At 45.0% G+C, this 12,243-nt stretch overlaps 1 long non-coding RNA gene across 1 annotated transcript in view; it reads left to right on the plus strand.

The window, feature by feature from the left end:
• The first annotated feature begins 8,944 nt into the window (after nt 1-8,944).
• Nucleotides 8,945-12,243, plus strand: part of LOC138297317 (uncharacterized) — a 229,415-nt gene continuing 226,116 nt past the window's right edge. The window contains exon 1 of the long non-coding RNA XR_011204021.1: nt 8,945-9,016. This is a non-coding gene — a long non-coding RNA (uncharacterized lncRNA). The remainder of the gene's footprint in view (nt 9,017-12,243) is intronic.

Consider the following 12,243-nt stretch of genomic DNA (forward strand, 5'->3'; position numbering starts at 1 on the left):
GGCCCTGAGACTTCAACAACAGGAGGCAAGCTCAGGTCAAGCCTTTGGAGATTTCTTCACAAGCAGGAATGCACAACAAAGTCCAAGCTTTGTCCCCTTTCACAGGCAGAAGCAGCAACTGCAGGATAGCTCCACAATGCACGTTCACAACAGGGCAGGACTTCTCCTCAGCTCTTTAGCTCTTCTGCTTGGCAGAGGTTCCTCTTGATTCCAGAAGTAATCTAATTTTAAGACGTTTGGGTGCTCTTCTTATACCCATTTCTGCCTTTTAAGAAGGCCCACTCCAAAGGAAAGTCTCTCTTGTTTGTGAGATCCTGCCCTGCCCAGGCCAGGCCCCAGACACACACCAGGGGGTTGGAGACTGCATTGTGTGAGGGCAGGCACAGCCCCTGCAGATGTAAGTAACCACTCCTCCCCTCCCTCCTAGCACAGATGGCTCATCAGGATATGCAGGCTACACCTCAGCTCCCTTTGTGTCACTGTCTCGAGAGAGGTGCAAGCAGCCCAACTGTCAAACTAACTCAGACAGGGAATCCACAAACAGACAGAGTCACAGAATGGTTTAAGCAAGAAAATGCCTATGTTCTAAAAGTGGCATTTTCAAACACACAATCTCAAAACCAACTTTACTAAAAGATGTATTTTTAAATTGTGAGTTCAAAGACCCCAGACTCGACATGTCCATCTGCTCCCAAAGGGAATCTACACTTGAATCATATTTAAAGGCAGCCCCCATGGTAACCTATGAGAGAGATAGGCCTTGCAACAGTGAAACATGAATTTGGCAGTATTTCACTGTCAGGACATATAAAACACACTAGTATATGTCCTACCTTAAACATACACTGCACCCTGCCCATGGGCTACCTAAGGCCTACCTTAGGGGCCTACCTTAGGGGTGTCTTACATGTGCGAAAAGGGAAGGTTTAGTCCTGGCAAGTGGGTACACTTGCCAAGTCTAATTGGCAGTTTAAAACTGCACACACAGACAATGCAATGGCAGGTCTGAGACATGATTACAGGGCTACTCATATGGGAGGCACAACCAGTGATTTACAGGCCCTAGGCACCTCTAGTGCACTTTACTAGGGACTTACCAGTAATTCAAATATGCCAATCATGAAGAGCCAATTACACATACATTTTACATAAGAGCACTTGCACTTTAGCACTGGATAGCAAGGGTAAAGTGCCAAGAGTAACAAAAACAGCAAAAACAGAGTCCAGCACACATCAACAACCAGGGAAACAGAGGCAAAACGTTAGGGGAGACCACGCCAAGGATGCCAATTCTAACAGGTGCATTTTCCAATACCAATACACTAATGGGTTTTGATCACCATACACCTTTTTTGGGTCATCCAGATACTCCTGGAACATTCTCTTAATGGTCCGCGGTACAGCCACTTGCTCAACCGATTTTCCTTTCTTCTCTGCACTGGACTTAAGACCTCCCACTTCAAAGCATGCTAATGCAGATGTTGGGTCAGGTTCTTCTGTTGCTGTTGTCGCCGGTTTTCTTGTTGGTGGGGTAGTGGATGTGAGACAAGACAGCCCTATCTAAAAGTTGAAGGAGGCACCCCAGAACTGTGGAGTGGTAGTCTAAGTTCCAGCAGTTCTTCTTCCAGTTCTCCTGCTTGCTCAACAATCCACCTCTTGTATACTGTAACATCCACTTCAGAAAAAGGAATGAAAGTAGAAAGAATTATTTTGTGGTGTGGATCAGGTAGGGTGGCACAGATGTACTCTTTGGAGGAGATAATGTCATTTTGCAGCTTTGGATTACAAGTCAAGTGATAGCTTAGGCTGTCAACCAAGGCATGCGCTTTTGGGATTTCGTTCGCACACCTGAATGTAAACCTTTCAGAAACCTTCTTTAGCTGCTCCTGTAGCAGATGCAATAATGGGATAGCTTGGACCATTGTGTTGTCCTCCTTGCTACCTTCCTATGTGAAAACCTCAAAGGGGAGCAGCATCTATATGAGAGTTTTGATTAGGCCCCATTTGTCACATCCATGGTGATTGCTTTCCCAATTGCATCCCACCCTCTTTGAATGACATAGTCATTGATCTGTTTGTACTGCTCAAATAGACATTGCAACATGTAATAGGTTTAGTTCCAAAGTGTTGGCACCTCCTGTATCAGGGCTTTAACAGGTACGCTGTTACCACACTGAATAATCTACAACTGTTTACAGGCTTTAAAAGAATGACTGAAATGAGTGCAGATGCGTCTGCAGGTGGTCAGTATGTTGCTGACTATGTCTTCCTTTTTAACAAAATCTTGCATAACCAGGCTGATGCAGTGCACCAAACACAGTACCCTGAAATAGCCACTGTCTGCCATGGCCTTGACTATGTTACTGCTTTTGTTTGTGGCAACAAATCCAATTCGAAGACCTCTGGGTCACAGCCATTCAAACACCTTGCTATTAAATTCACCAAAGATGTTTGCAGCTGGGTGTGATTTCTCCATGGCGAACAAAGCTTGTCCAACCAATTGCATGACATTGTGATGCAGAGGAAAAACAGCAAATTGGACAAAATAGATCTGACTTGGAACCTTCTATTTCACTCAGATGGCTGCCACAAACTCTACGAATGCCACTCCTTCCAAAAAAGAAAAAAGGAAGAGGTCCAACGCTATAATTTTTTCCAGCTTCTCATTGTACAACCGTGCCATTGGGTGGTTGCAGTGCCCTTCCAGCATAAACATGCCCATAATTGTAGTCTGGATTTTCTTCTTTTTTGGGGCCACTGACGCAGGCAACTTTTGAGATGTGGGTGGTGTTAGACTCAATGCACCTCATAGTACAGTCATTGTATGCTGTGGTGTCTCCATCTGACTCTTCCTGTACCATTGTGAGGTCACTGAGGTGGGAGATTCTATCGCACTGCTGGGGACAGGGCTGCTTTGCATGAGGATGTCACCCTCTTCTTCCTAACCTTCCACTGTGATTTGACCAGTTGTAGCTGATGTTTCTGGCTCTCCTCACCTTCACCACCGCAACCATTGTCAGCCATTTTTTAAGGTTCTCCTCCCACCAGATTGTGTGATGTTTGTACATATGGTTCCCTGGCCTCCAGTACCATAATGTGAACCGGGCGTCACTCGATGAACACTTGCGTGGCAAATGGAACATATGCTAATGTTCTCCTCCTGTTTGTTAATTGTAAAAAAGCCCCAAGCTGAGGAGGAGTACTTTCTTATTTGGATACTACCAATGCCTGAAGAAGAACTGGAAGTAGGTGTGTGTGTGTGTCGATTGATGCTCTGCAAGGCATACTTCTACTGAAATAGAAGTTGGTGCAGGTCTCTGCTGGGGCCTTACAAATATGGCAGCTAATTGTGCTGCTTGTGCCACATCCCTCGAAGTAGGTTGGATGGTAATGTCAGACACCTCTGTGCCATCTTCCACAAGGACTAGCTTCTCGTCATCCTCCTCCTCATCATTATCCCATTCTACGATTCTAAGGCTTTCTGGAACTTTTCTTTTCCCTTGCCTCTTCTGGCTTCTCCTGGACTCTGCTGGGGTCCACTCCATGTCCCTATCATCATCATCAAAAGCTGTGCATGAAGTTGATGGAGTAGTACCTTTTTTTTTCTTGCTGGTGATCTGGGAGCCATTGATTCTAAAAGAAGAGGTTCTTGGTTGGCAGGAAGCTTGATGTCCTGTTCTGCTCCAACTTTGGTAAGATATACTGTTGCTGGATGCGGCTGCTGTCCACTTTGCTCTGTTTCCTAAAATGATTGAGCACTACTTTGCGAAAGGGACAAATCCAATTCAACGTCACTGCTCATCGGCATTGCCATGATTACAGTGGCTGCCTCACTGACAGACATGGTCTTGGGCTTAGGTTGGGGTGGTGCTGTTGATGGCGGAGTACTGCTTCCAGGTTCCTCCCTGGAGGCCGGTGTGGTGATTCCTCCCTGGAGGCTGGTGTGGCAGGCATTTGTCTCCTGAAAAAGGGTGCAGTTGGCACACTACTGACCGACAGCTGCTTCTTCTTCTCTCTGGCCACTTTCTTGGAAACAACTTTTTTTGGTGTCATCTTTAGCTCTAGGTTGGTAGTAGGACTAAGAAGCACAAGCAAAAGAGTTTGGAGGACAGGAGTAACTGTAAGGTCTTCTCTTTAGAAGTACTGTGGGTGATATGGGGTCTCTTCTCTTGTGCACGTAAAAACAACCAAGCAAGAAAAACATGTAGTCAGTGAAACATTGCATTGTTGCAGGTTGAAATTGTACAGACAAACGCAATCTTAGCGCGGTTGGTTACTTATGTAATAAATACCAATTTAATCAAACATTATAAAGTCAAACCACACCATAAAAAATGACATTTCAAATCAGACAGCACGACATGCAGACCTACCTCTTTGCCTTATCTCCATCTGTTTTAAAAAGAGACACCTGGTGCAGACAGAGAAGGGTGCATGGGTAAATGGAATAATTCTTTAAAAAACTAATTGTGCAAGGTGATCCATGGGAAATGGAATAATCATTAACAAAATGAATAATACTGTTGATTTGTCTGCAGTGCTCCACAGCCAGGGTGTCCTGGAGGAAATGGAATTACACATCTAAAAAAACTAATGAAGTAGTGCAGCTGTGCATCTTTGGTAGATGGACGGATGAATGGATGGATGAATGGATGAATGATTGAATGTGGATGGATGGATCAAGGCAAAATGTGGAATTAGGTATAAATTAAAATAATTAAAAAAAACTCAAATATAAAAATAAAAATTCAAAAGGAATACAAAAATAAAATACAAAATAAAAATTAAATTCTAAAAACAATTAACAAAAATTTAAAAATTCAACAAAATTAAAAAAACAAATATATCAAAATTAAAATCAAAAAGAAATTTCAAAAAGTATATATATAAATAAATAATGAAATTAAACATGAAAATGATAATTACAATAAACAACTAAAATAGAAAATAAAAATAAAAATAGAAAAAATAAAAATAGAAACTTAAAAAGCAAGTGATCAATAATTAACAATGTTTCTATGTAAGTCCATGGCAAAGACACACTTGCTGTATGCACAAAATTGCTACCAGCCAGTCACATGGTCAGAATAACAACAAGGAACAAGGAGGTAAGGCAAATAGAGGACATATGCAAGCCTCTGGCAAAGACACACTGGCTGCATGCACAAAATGGCGGCCAGCCATCCACATGGTCAAGGAGCAACAACAAGTAGAAAGGAGGCACGGCAAATAAAGAACACATATAAGCCTCAGGTAAAGGGATACTGGCTAGAAGGACTAATTGGTCGCTAGCCACATGGTAAAACAACAGTAAGGAGCAAGGTGGCATGGAAAACAAAGGACACATGCAAGCATATGGCAAGGGACACTGGCTGCCTGCACAAAATTACTGTCAGCCAGCCCCAAACAACAACAATAAGGAGGTATGACAAACAAAGGATACATGCAAACCTATGGCAAGGGGCATTGGCTGGATGGACACAATGGCTGCCAGCCAGCAACATGGTCAAACAACAACAAGGAGCACGGAGGCATGGAAAACAGAGAGCACATGCAAACCTATGATAAAGTGACACTGGCTAGATGGACAAAATGGCTGCCAGATACATGTTCAAACAACAAGTGTGAACAAGGAAGCATGGGGAACAAAGAACACATGCATGCCTATGCCAAAGAGACACTGGCTGGATGGACAAAATGGCCACCAGCTACAGGGTCAAACAACAATTGTGAACAAGGAGGCATGAAGAACAAAGAAATCATGCAAGCCTATGGACAGAAAAGGGCCTGTATGGAGAACAATGAGAAATGGTAGATGATGACAAACACACACACACAAACACACTGTTCTTAAGGAGGCATGGTGGTGGTACACTGAAGAAAAGTCATCAACATTAATTCAACAACACACATCCTACTATACCATCAAAATAATATCCCAGAGCATAAACACTTTCAGCAAATAAAAACATGAAATGCAAACAATAGATAAACAATATTAATTAATCCAATGCCATCCCTGCACGAAATAAAGTTTTAAAAACATATACCACTGAAATATTGATTTCATACTCTGATGACTATTAGTGCTGTCTCCTACTGGCTAGATGGCCCTTTGGAAATCTAGGCCACATACTAAAATAATATTGGAAATGTTACAAACGTTTAGAAAAGGCACTGAGCTGTGCAACAATTTTCCTTTCAAAAAGGTGAAAAATCAATGAAATGCAAAATAAATAACAACTAGGCCTATACTAAAACTCCAGGCCACCAATCACTATAAAATGTAAAATCTACTTAAAGTGCAAAGAAATACTGGTGCATGCCTAAGCAAACAAACAACACCCTTATACAATAGTTTTTGTAACTTACTTGTGTGTGGTTCAACCAAAAAGTCCTTACATCCATAAGTATATCCAGGAGACAAAGAGAGTGATCCTTCCACCTCCAAATCTAAGTGAAAAGTGACCAGGAGATGGACAAAGCACTGGGAGGAGCCTGCTGGACAAGAACAAGAAGTGGGAGTCTTTGACACACTGCCTTCCTGTTTGAAAAAAAGGCTCCTCAATCTAAAAAACTAATTGCAGGGTCCCTGGGAGAAGAAAATCTAGTCGAACATTTTTGACTAGATTTTGTAGTAAAAAATCCCTTTTTGACAAGATGTAGGGTCATCTGGGGAAGAAATTCTACTCCAGAAATGAGTTTACCCTCACGAGTAGCAGTTTTGGGTGCCGGCACGGCCTTCAGCAACATGAGAGAATGTGAAGTCTTGCATGCGCTCGAGAATGGCCTAGGTGTACTGTGGTGCTTGTGAGAGTGCACCAAAACCCAGTCTCACAAGCGTGAACAAACTCCCCTCTGCACTGGAGTATGGAATTCGTGAACTCCATGCTACTCTGCATAGTGGGATGTGTCCAAATTCTGCAACCTCTGCCAGCAGGGTGGAGTTCTATGCCCGAGCCTACTGGTTTGCTTCCAAAGCACTGCCACTCTGCCGGACTGCACTTTGCCAGACTCCTTCTTTGCTGTGCTGACCTGCTGCCTGAGTAAGAAGGACTGGGCCTGCATCACTTGAAGCCAGAACCCAGAGTGACTCCAAGAGCCAGTTGGATGGCCTCCTGATCTGAAGTCACGGGGACATAAAAGACTTCCAACCACACTGCTTCTCCACCTGGACTCTGCCTTCTGTGAGTCTACTGTGCCAATTGGTGCCACCCCAGTCCTGGACCTTTGAAAGTGATCCTAAGGTGCCTGCCAGTGAAAACAATGCATCCTCTCTGCTGAATGACGCATCCCTGAGCAGAACCGATGTTTTTTCTCAGCTGAGTGGTGCATCCTCAAGCAGAACCAACGTATCTCCGCTGCTTGCTTGGATTGGACCCTTCATATTGCCGTTGCATCCTGTATCTTGGGTTTGACCCATTGTCTTTGGGACCACCACTGCACAATGTTTTTCCCGGTTCAAGCTCCTTGCATCTCCCATCGATGCCAGCCTAGATGACGCTGCTAAAACTGTTCATCCGAACAGAAGCATGGCCTTAACTGAGCAACGCATCCTCGACACCGGCAATCACATCGCAAGCCCTGTTGACAGGATCCTCAACGTCAATGCCAACTGGACCTCACATCGCAGCTTCACATCATCTTGGAATCAACATATCGCCTCTGCTGCTTGACACATCTTCAATGCGGATTTAAGCAATGCTCCGCAACCAAGATTTAAGGTACTTTGGTTCAGTGGGCCCAACTGGGTCCAAATAGCTGGCCCACACTCGATCGCGGCCAGCCTGAACTTGTGTCTCTTAAAAATTTGAAATACCCTTAAACATTTGAAGTTCAATATCTATGGTTCTACTAATTGGATTTTTGTCATTTTGGTCTTGTTTTATTTACTAAATTTTGTTTTATGTTTAAACCTGGTGTGGAATCATTGTGTATGGTGTTTTCACTGCTTTACTGTCTGAAGTGTTGCACAAATACTTTACACACTGCCTCTAAGTTAAGCCTGACTGCTCTGTGCCAAGCTTGCCAGAGGATGAGCAAATATTAATTTAGGGTTTGGCTGACTCTTATTCTGATTAGAATTATGGTTGCAAACAAAGAAAAAAAAGAAAGAGATCAATTCAGACTTGAGCAATAAACATTATTCAAGACGATGCAATACTTATATTTTAGTGCTTGATGTCAAAATGTAATACTTTCAATAACGGATTTTGTCAAGTTCGCTTTTGGGTGTATACTGTTTAGATTTAAATTTGCACCATCCTTAAAGGTTTCAGCGTCCTAGTTTCAATATACATACAATTACATTTTTTGTCTTCCTTATCAGACAGCCATTCCAACAACTCTCTAAAGTGAAGGAAAGTTTATAGTTATCAGGGGATCCAAAGACACTCCTTTTTGTGATCCCTTTTCTATTTTTCCCCAAAAAAATTACCGTTAGCTCAAGCAACCGTGGCTGGCGTTAAATGTTTTTTTTTATTAAATCTTGCATACAAATAAAATGGTATAAGCACATGTGCAATACTTTCATTTCACTTTAATAACTTTCATCGTAGCTAAGCCATTAACGAGCCAAAGTTAGGATTCACCATTTATCGCAGAACCATTTCTAAAGTTTGTAACAACTTAACATGTGTACATGTTTTCACTTCAAATAATTCCATATTTGGATTTTAAAAGTTCTGTAATGAATTCCGTTAGAGTTAGCTAAATGTCTGTGGAAATCACAAAATGAAGTGTGCTGTACCTTTTGGCAAAGCCGGAAAGTGTGTTAAAAATCAGCATTACCTCCTCAACATCCTTCCTGAGGATGAAGTGCCCTATTCACTCTTCATGTTACATCTAGAAAGCTACTTCTTCCCTTTCCTCAAAAGAGAAGAAGGACAAGGCGCATTTAGCCCCTCCTCTCCACCGGAACTATCTGTTCTTTTTTTGTGCACCTCTTCGCCTTCATGTCGGGTGTTGTGAAGGGCTGCCTGGGTGCCCTTTGGTTTTCTTCTTTTTTCTTTATGTGGTAAGTGCGTCTGCATATGTGCTGCTTTCTGTATTTTCCGCAGCTGCTGGGGTGGTGCAAATTACTACACTTATTCCGTCTGGCTTCTTGCCCGTCTTCCCTGAAATGTGTTTGGTGCTCCTAGTGCACTTGCCTGGGTGCCTTTTTCATGGCTGCATGGGTGCCTCCAGGGCTGTGGATGCACCTTGTTTACCAGTGAGGGGGATGGGCGTCCTGTGTGTTTGCACAGCATCCCCTGGAGTGCCAGCTTGTGCCTCGGATAACCTTCACTGGAGGTTTCCCCTATTCGGCCATTCCCAGTGACTTACCTGTTGCTCTGATATTGTGAGTCCCTGGGCTCAGTGGTGTGCCCCTTGTGCCTGGATGCTGTTTGTGCTTGCCTGTTTGGGTGTCCTGAACTGGTTGGTGTGGCTGGATACCTTCCTTGGACAGTTGGGCCCTTGGTCTGGCTCTTGTGCTGCCTTCCCTGGTGGCTGGGGTGGGCGCTGGTTACAGGCGTGGCCGCCACTTGCCCTTTATCTCTACCCCTCAGATGTCTGTTTTGTTCTTTGTGGTCCTTTGGGGTCCTCTGTTGCTTTTTTCTTCTGGTCATTCTGTGTGTTTTTTTCTGTTGCTACACATTGCCGACAAGGGGAAACACGCTGGGAAGAGTTGCCATCTTTTTCCTGCATTGCCACCTATAGTGGTGCATGATGGTGGAATTTGACGCCACCGTCCCCTGGTTCCTGACGCTCAGTTCCAGGACATGGTTCATCAGCTGTCAGTCGCCTTCAATTTGCAGCATGGGCAGCCTTCCCCTGTTTCTCCTGCGTCTTCTTCTGGTTCTGTCTGGTCTGTTTCTTCCCCTTCTCCGGTGTCCTCCTGGTTGTCTCCTGATTATCATGAGAATGATCTGGGGTTTCAGGCTGGTGCCTCTGCTAAGGGGGAGTATGTTCTAAAGGAGGATTTGGAACTGGTGATCTCTTATTTGTCATCCAATCTCCAACTCCCTTGGGATTTGACGCAGACTTCTGTTAGTGGGGACTGGTTCTGGCAGTTTCAGCATTCTTCCTTTCCCAACCTTCCTGTTATGCCTGCTGTTCAATCCTTGCTGCAATGTGAATGGATCCCGATAGAGTCTCTGTTCCACGTTTTATGGGTTGCCTTTATCCTTTGTCCCAAGGGAGACTTCAGTTCCTCAAGTTCTCACTTTGGATCCTTTGATTTCAAACCTTATGGGTAAACCTTCTTTACTTTCCAAAGAGATGAATTTGACTGATCCCATTGATTAGAAGGTCGAGGCTGCTCTCAAGAGAGCTCATGCTGGTCCCAGTCTCTCTTTACGTTCTGAGATCTATGCGGTCTATACTTTCCAGTCCCTTGTTAAGGATTTTCAGTCGCTTTCCTCTGCTTTTCAGGATGGTGATGACTTATCTGATTTACTGTCCCACATGGCAATTCAGGCAAAGTTTATTTCTGATATTACTTTTGACTACCTTCGGCCTTCTGCTATGGCCACTGCTGATTCTGTTTCTGCTCGACATCATCTCCATGTCAGGGGCTGGAGGGTTGTTTCATCCCAGAAGAATTGTTTGTTCCGCATGCCCTTTGGAGGTTCTAAACTCTTTGGAGATAGCCTGGAGGAGGTGCTCAGGAAGTCCTTCAAAAGTCAGAAACATGTTCAACCTTTCCGTCAGTACCCTAAGGTCTGGGATGGCGGTAGGAGGCAGGGGGGTCAGTTTTGGAAACAGCAGCCCGATTCCCTGCCTGCCCACTCCTGGCTCCAGCACACGGGTCCTCATTCAGGGTGTGCCTCTCATCAGTCTGGTGGTAAGGGGGGTCCAAAGCCTTCTTCCTGACTGGGCCACCCCCGCCGTTTCTACCATCCGGGTGTGCCTCGCTCAGTTTTTTTCCTGTTCAGGCTGCTTCCATCACAAACACCAGGGTTCTTCAAGTGGTTTCCCAGGGTGTTTGGATGTCTTGCCAGAATTTCCAGATCCTCACTTCCTTCAGACAGCATGGCCTCGGGATCTGGTGAAAGGTTGACCATAGCCGATGGTGTTGCCTCCCTGGCCCTGAAGGGTGCCCTTCGGGCAGTTTCTCCTCAGGAGAGGGTGTGTGGTTGCTATTCCTCTGTCTTCATAGTCAAAAAGATCGTGGCGATTTTCATCTGATCATCAACATGAGGTTTCTGAACATCCTTGTCCTGACTCTGCATTTTTAGATGTCCGCTTTGCGCCAGATAATTACATTGGTCTGTCTGGGGAATTTCCTGACACGCCTCTCTCCATGTTCTGGTGGCTCCTGCCTCTCAGAGGTTCCTGAGGTTTCGGGAGGGCTCCCAACATAGGCAGTTCAGGGTGCTTCCCTTTGAGTTCAAGTCTCCCTCACGATTTTCACCAAGGTTCTGGCCCCGGTGGTGGGTCTCCTTCATTCTAGGGGTGTTATGGTCCACCCATATCTCAATGACCTTCTGATCCGTGTGCCCTCTCTGGACAGGTCTCTGGTGGACACGGCCTCCACAATGTCTCTTTGGAGAGTTTCAGTTTCTTTGTCCATCCCTCCAAGTCTCACCTGACTCCCTCTCAGCAACTGGAGTATATTGGTGCCTTTTTTTAAATCGAGCAGAGGATGGTGACCCTTCCTACCTCCAGGTGTGCCTGGCTCCGTCAGTCTCTTCAGTGCATCCTGCAGGCTCGAACCGCTTCTGTAGGAGAGTGGCTGCATCTCCAGGATCCGACTGTAAGATGGGGCTTGTTTTCCAATGTTTCTCTCCCTTCCTTGCCATTGTCTTGCTTGTCCCTGTTGTTGGATGTGATGGTGCTACTTTGTTTTCTTCTTTCTTTCATGAGGTGACTTTGGATGTTGTGTTGTGGGCACGCCTCCACTTGGGCCCTGTGGCACACCATGTCCTGCTTCACTGGACCCAGGCCAGCAGCAACTTCAAGGCTCTTATTCCTGTTTCCGCTCCAATTTGCCAGGATCTCCTCTGGTGGTTGCATCCTCCTTCCCCAGACCGTGGTTTTCCTCTTCAGTCTCTGACTCGTGTGATTCTCCCTACTGATGCCAGCAGCCCGAGCTGGGGAGTGGTCTTGGGGGACCTTACTGCTCAGGGTTACTGGTCCATAGTGGAGACTTCAATATCTTCCAATAGGAGGGAGCTTCCAGGAGTCTGGAATGCCCTCCAGGTCTCTGCTTCCCCTCTTTGGGGTCACTAGGTGGTGGTCAGAGTGGACAACCTAGTGGTG

Source organism: Pleurodeles waltl, chromosome 5 (assembly GCF_031143425.1).
Source record: "Pleurodeles waltl isolate 20211129_DDA chromosome 5, aPleWal1.hap1.20221129, whole genome shotgun sequence".
Lineage (NCBI taxonomy): Eukaryota > Metazoa > Chordata > Amphibia > Caudata > Salamandridae > Pleurodeles > Pleurodeles waltl.